At 43.9% G+C, this 7,426-nt stretch overlaps 1 pseudogene; it reads right to left on the reverse strand.

The window, feature by feature from the left end:
- Nucleotides 1-6,975: 6,975 nt before the first annotated feature.
- On the reverse strand, nucleotides 6,976-7,093 carry LOC124712617 (annotated as a pseudogene).
- Between the last annotated feature and the right edge of the window lie 333 nt (nucleotides 7,094-7,426).

Below are 7,426 nucleotides of genomic sequence, written 5' to 3' on the forward strand. Positions count from 1 at the left end.
CCATCGCTGGTCCCGTTCTTGGAGGATCCTTTTCTGGCAGCAACGGAGTCGGAGATTTGATGTTTTAGAGGATTCCTGATATTCACGGTACACTCGTGAAGTTGTCGTACAGGAAAATGCTCACTTCATCGCTACTTCGGAGATGCTGTGTCCCATCGCTTGTGCGCTGACTATAACACCACGTTCTAACTCACTTAAATCTTGATAACCTGCGATTTTAGTAGCTGTAATCGATCTAACAACTGCGCCAGACACTTGTCTTACGAGTATATAGGTGTTGCCGACCGCAGCGCCGTTTTCTGCCTGCTTACGTATGTCCATATTTGAATACACATGCGTTCACCAATTTCTTTGGCGCTTCAGTGTAATTAGAGAATGCACCTGTACATCCTGCAGTCTTTAAGTTTCAGTGTTACCCTTCTGCTGCGTAATGTCACTTCAAATTAGCTCGCGCCAACAGTCTGGCAACATAATTAACAATTTGCAAAACGGGACAGTAATGTCAATGAATTTCACCCACGTATTGAAGTTCGCCGCATCACAAACGGTGCCCACAGTGAGCGCCTGTAATGTGGGTTACAATCTTGGAGAGTTTCTCCGTCCACTAATATGGGTTTGTTTTCTGACTTGAAGTTTTTGCTCATTTGTCTTCTGAAGCCCTGGAGATTCAAATAACCCTACATATCCCGCCTCTCCCCAAGTTGGGAAACGAAACAGCGGGAAATATTTGTTTCATATTGATCCTTCTGACTGACACAATACTTAAAAGAAATGCTCATTGATATCTCTAACTGAGGAAACAAAATTAGTGGTCAAAGATATGAGGGTTGTCCAGAAAGTAAGTTCCGATCGGTCGCTAAATGTAAACCACAGAGAAAATCAGAAACATTTTATTTGCAAGATCTAGCTACACTTTCCAGATACTTCTTTACACAGTCACCGCTCCGACGTAGACATTTGTCGGAGCGTTATACCAAATTTCCAACACCATCGTCATAGAAGGCAGCCGCCTGTAGTTTCCGATAATTCTCTATGCTGGTCTGCAGGGCGTAGCCTCCGCCCAAGTGTTGTCTTCGTAACCAGCTTTTCGTGTGAACAGAGATGACACTCAGGACGAGCCAATTAGGGCCGTGTTGCGGGTGATCGAACACTTCCCACCGGAAAGGTTGCAGGAGCGTCTTCACTGCCCCTGCAGAGTGCAGCTGAAAATTGTCACGAAGAAGGAAGTGCGTGACAGTTGTGTTAGGTGGGCTGCATTCATTAAGGCGAAGCCTCTCAGCTGGCCCTCCTACTTGGCGGGAGATATCGTTGTTCTAGGCACCTTTACTCGCTCACAGTGCGCTCACAACTGAAAAGAGCGTCTTGATGTGATCGATGGTCATACTAGAGACACTAACCAACACATCTGTGCAAAGCTTCATCGGGTTTTCACTGTGGTGTCCATTTCGCGACCGATCGGAAATTACTTTCTTGACAACCCTCATAATGTGAGGTGATTTAGCGAGCTGGTTGAGGTGTGACAGGGTGTCAAAGCGCTCGCGACCCAGTGCAGTGGCATAGTGGTTAGTACACTGGACTCGAATTTGGGAGGACTATGGTTCAGTCTGCGTCTGGCGACAGAGATTTAGATTTTCCGAGATTTCCCTAAACCGCTCCAGGCAAATGCCTTCCCCATCCTTGAAAAACTCCGACCTCGTGCTGCGTCTCTGATGTTGGCAATGTCAACGGGATGTTAAACCCTAATCTTCCTTCCTTTCTCCTAGGTTCACGTCAATAAAAAACGTATGTGCTCAGCCTTGTGAACAAACCTGTTGTCATATTGGAAGACTGATGACCATAGATATTAAGTCCCATAGTGCTCAGAGCCATTTGAGCCATCATATTGGAAGACGGGCGTATCTACAGCATACTCATCGTGAAGAAAGGACAACACATGTTCACAGAGAATGTTGAAATAGTCGTTCCAGTTCACGATCACGGCAACCTGATCTGCGCTCATCATACACTGATGTTACAATGCCTCACAGTGCTGTCGATGGACTCGACCTCTTGCATCATGTAAAACGAGGTGAAATCGCGACTCCTCGGAACACAGTACACGTCTCTAGCAAACTACTGTCCACTTTCCGTGTTGTTTGGTCCATTGAAGACATGCAACTTTGTTTGCGTCTGTGAACGATGCTCCCTTACGAGGTTAGCAGTTGCATTCGCACTGTTCAATCCAGTACTGGCTGAGGTGGACCCGCGTTCACTGATACAAATAACTCCCGACGTATCTAAAAGCGATTGTCATAGATAAGGCGTGACACTCGTCTTCAGTCCCTGTCGATTAGGATCTACGAGGGCTGTCCAGAAAGTAAGTTACGATTGATCGCGAAATGAAAATCACAGTAAAAATCAGAAATGTTTCATTTGTAACAGTTAGCTACACCTTTCAGCTACTTCTCTACGTAGTCGCCGTTCTGACTACGACATTCGTCGTATGGTTGTACCAACTTTCCAATACCCTTATCATAGAAGGCAGCCGCCAGTGCTTTCCGCCAATTCTCTACGCTGGCCTAAAGCTCGTTGTCTGTGCCAAAATGTTGTCTTCATAGCCAGCGGTTCGTTGGAGCAGAGACGAAACTCAGTGGGATACAATTACGGGCTGTATTGTGGGTAACCAAACATTTCCAATTGAAACGATGCAGGAACATCTTCATTGCCCCTGAAGAATGAGGCTGAGAATTGTCTTGAAGAAGAAACTGCACGACAGTTACGTAATGTTGGTTGCATAGCTTCAGGGGAAAATTCTCACCAGGCCCTCGTACTTGGCGAGAGACACTATTTTCTGTAACATCTTTACGCGCTCACTAAGAGCTCAGGAATGAAAAGAGCGACGTAATTCTACCTAGAGTCGTACTAGAGACACTTCCCAACACATCTTTGCAAAGCTTTATCCGATTTTCATAGTCGTTTCCATTTCGCGACCGATCGTAACTTACTTTCTGGACAGCCCTCGTATTAACGACCAGTTCTCTCACGCCGTGTAACACTGCTACGTGTGATATACCATTCCTCGTAGACACTGTCTGCTTTCATGTAAGAAAGAACCGGGCAACTTCCTTCGCAGTGTGCTCGTGGCCATGTCGAATCGCGATAGCCCATTTCTGAGATCGTCACGTCTCGACGTCGACCCGTCTTAACGAGCTGATTCCCTAAAACCGACTGGTGCAGACACAAAACTCCACTTTCATTCGTGGATCTGTTAGCGGCTCCACATCGTCTACAGCCCTCCAAAGCCATCAGTGTGCTTTTTTAAGTGCGCGACCAGTATTTTGTCAAGTGAGATTATATATCAGCCACACCGCTGAATTTAGAACGTACGTACCAAGTGATGGTGTACTGACGGCTACATAAACAAAAGTGAAAGCTGTTCCCTCGACATAGGAGTAACTACTAGGAATAAATTTCAGAATTACCGATTTCTTTTGACATTCAAACCATAGTTGAACTAAGTTACTGTACTGCCTTTCTCTCTTTGTTAGCACAGAAAAATAAACCACAACTCTAAAAGTTGTTCGTCTGTAGTTTCACTTGCTTCGCGTTAGATGCTTCGCTCACGTATACTGTATGGTGTGCACTGATTTTTTTTTTTTTTTTTTTCCTTCAAACGAATTTTTATTCTGTTCTCAAGTTCAATACCTTCTAAACTTTTTATGCTATGTAAGACCACAGAAGCATAGTCTACTCCGACCAAACAGCGGATCTGGTAGCTGGAGCCCAAGGTTTTTGTTAATCATACCTTTTGCGTGCTTGTGGTGATATTTCCGTAGAAACTTTCATCCCCTGACACATTTTATTTTTTAAATGTAAGCGAGAAATGAAATGCCGATTTTCATAGATTTAGCTCTAATTTTTTTTTAATATAACGCAATATTTTCTTAAAAGTTTTCATCTCTTGTTTCACCCACTTTGGCTGAATTTCCAAAAATGCTGAAACACGTATTTTTTTATTTCTGGCTGAGAAACCAAACAACAATTTTCGTAGTTCTAGCTTAAATTGCCTAAATGACGACAAATTTTTAAAAAGCCATTCAGTCCACGTTTCACGACCTTAGGAATGGAATTTCAAGATTTACACTCTCTGCCAACTTCAAATTCCCATCCTTTCCAAGAAAACTGAAACACGTATTTTTTTATTTGTGACCGAGAAACCAAATAGCAATTTTCGTAGTCTAGCTTCAAAGTTGCCTTAATAGCGATATAGCGATACTTTTTCAAACACGTTTTTCATCCCCTATTTCACCCCCATAGTGGTAGCATTTCGAATAGTGCTTTCTTAAACATCACCTAGAGTATAATTTCTAGAGTCAATAAACTTTACCAACAGCCGTACACGTTAGGTTATTTTATTTTATTTACAATCAGTTGCACAACGATTGGGATTCACGGTATCCAGTTTTATGGCGCTATACGATAAGCTCGTTGGTCCGGAAAAAGCGTATTGAGTCCTGAAGATGACAAAATAAATAGCCGAAACTGGTTGCGTTCGAAATAAAATAAAATAAAGTATAGAGTGTAACACCCTAATGAACCCCAAAACCCAATTAGGAAAGACCATCACGATGTAAAGTAGGGAAAAGTTATCCTGACAGGTACGACCACTTTGCCGATGATATAACACCAGAAAGTCTTGATAAACACCAATATTAAGCATTACAGAGTGTGTTTTGGTAGAAAGGAAGAAGAAAGAAAGGTCATCTTTAGTTATTTGCCAAACATCTAAGTAATAATTGCAAATCAATACCATGAAAGATAAGTCCAAAGAAATGTCGGTCAGAGAACTTTTATGTGGAAGAGAGTTGTAAACGCAACGAAGAAATTCAATGCGTCTACAATACTCAATCACGGAAAAAGTAAGTCGCTTGCTAGCTTTCGTGCTATCAAGTCATACGAGAGCAGTTCTTGCCATAGTTGAGCGAACGGAGCGCGACGAGATTGTTTTACTTTCAAGAGTCGTTGTTGCGTGACGTAGACGCACGGATTTTGTAAACTGATATTCAGACTAGAGACTTGAACCGAGATAGTATGCTGACTGTGTATACCGAGTTGTTGGACTTTATTAACAGAAGTAGGCAATACTGGACTCAACATTCATGTAAGTGAACTTATAGAAAGTTTCAAAAGACAATACACGTTTAGTCTCGAGTAGGAGACATTGAGACGAATAGCATGAAGAAGATACAATTACGCCGAGGGTTAAAGCTGTCGTAATTGTCACGATACTTGAAACTAACAGAACTGCCAGTGCTAATTAACCGTGTGTGCGTGTGGCGTGATGTTTATAAAGTATTTAGCAAAAAGGAACAATAAAATTGTTCATCAAAAGTGGAAATGCAAAACGTGTCACCTCCATCGTTCTATGAATATTTGGTAATTGCTCATCAAAAGTTAATGAACAGTGACTAACTTGGAAGTAAATTCGTGGACTGTTAGTTGTGACAAGGAAGGTTTGGACATACATAATATTACGACGCAAGATAATTAAGACATTGTTAAAGAGTATTTGTGGATCTCGCGTCATATAGAGCGAACAATTTTACTTAGCAACTAACAAACAACGACCAATACGATCTGCAATTGAACTTTTTCCTCGCTTTTGGTAATGTGGACGATGCGCATGAGGGAAGATTCATCAATTACTGCACTAAAGTGTTAACCGGGCACATAATAATTCAACTTCAAACCATAAGAAACAATCAGAGTGGGCAGTTCGCATTAATAAGGAAACTGTGCGGACTCGCAATATAATCATTACGCGAGGAACGATTTCTTAAGCGCTTTTTCAGATCTTGTCTCTCCTTAACCGACGGAGACATCCATCATCGCACATCGCTTATCGACTCCACCGACCGAGCTGTAGCAGTAACAGCTCCACGGCGTCGACAACACCAGCACGCGGCGGAGGGGGGACGTCACATTGGTAAAATATATTGAGTTGAGAAGTACGTACCAGCCCATGTCCCCTGGCCATAATGGGTCGACAGAGACTTGTAATATAAAGTTAACACCCTCTCCAAATTTGCAGCTTCTTTCCCTGGCGATATGGGCTGGGTGATGATGAGGCCGTCAGTCAGTATATTGGCGTTCACGTATTTAGACTGAGCTCCATTGTATAACCTTACAGGGGTTGGTCAAAAATAGGGAAACATCGCGAGAAATGAATGTTTGAACATAAATGCATGTGCTAGCCAAGCCTGCAAGTAACGTTGTATTTTATCACGAACGGCACCTGTCCAGTATCCCCAGTCGTGGTCAGGTGTTCTGTGCAGTTGTGAGCGCATTATGTCAGAGCTAAGTGAATTCGAAAATGGGTAAATTGTTGGCGCTCGAATGGTGGGTGCTTTCCGTAAACAAGGCAGCCAAAGAATTTGGTGTTCCGAGAGGCACCGTGTCGAAGATTTATACAGGACACAGTGAAAGCGGAAAAATATCACCCGGTAAATCAATGCGGGTGAAATTGTGTGTTGGTTGATCGTGATATATGGTCATTAAAGAGGATTATAACGAAAAATAAGAGGACAACAGCTGCTAAAATGACTGCAGAGCTGAATGTCGCACTCGCGAACCCCGTCAGCACCAAAACAACACGAATGGAGTTCCAGAAGCAGGGAACTGCAGAGAGACCTGGAATTTCAAAACCACTCGTCAGTGATGCAAATGCCCATAACAGATAAACATGGGGCCGAAGCCAACCAAAATCTAGATTATGGAGTTACCCCCCCCCCCCCCCCACTCCGTCTACAGGCCACAAGTGGCCCATCGGGACCATCCGACCGCCGTGTCATCCGCAGTGGAGGATGCGGATAGGAGGGGCATGTGGTCAGCACACCGCTCTTCCGGTCGTTATGATAGTATTCTTGACCGAAGCCGCTACTATTCGGTCGAGTAGCTCCTCATTTGGCATCACGAGGCTGAGTGCACTCCAAAAAATGGCAACAGCGCATGGCGGCCTGGATGGTCACCCATCCAAGTCCCGACCACGCCCGACAGCGCTTAACTTCGATGATCTCACGGGAACCGGTGTATCCACTGCGGCAAAGCCGTTGCCATGGAGTTACGGAAGAAAGTAATTTGGTCGGCTGAGCCTTGTTTCACACTGTTCCAATGTTCTGAACGACTTTACGGCCCAAGAATGTTACATGCGGGGGAGGCGGGGCGTTCAGTGAAGATTTGGGCAGCCACATGGTGGTATTCCTTGGGCCCCTGGTTACTCTAGCAAGGACTATTTGACCGTTACTCTGCCAAGGATTATTTGACCATCTTGGCTGTTCGAGGTCGATTCCATGGTACAATGTTTGTTCCCCAGTGGTGGTGTTGCATTTCAAGATGTCAGGGCGTAATGTTCCCTGATATGCTCTCGTATAATCGCGGAGAACCCTGA

This window comes from Schistocerca piceifrons, chromosome 8 (assembly GCF_021461385.2).
Source record: "Schistocerca piceifrons isolate TAMUIC-IGC-003096 chromosome 8, iqSchPice1.1, whole genome shotgun sequence".
Lineage (NCBI taxonomy): Eukaryota > Metazoa > Arthropoda > Insecta > Orthoptera > Acrididae > Schistocerca > Schistocerca piceifrons.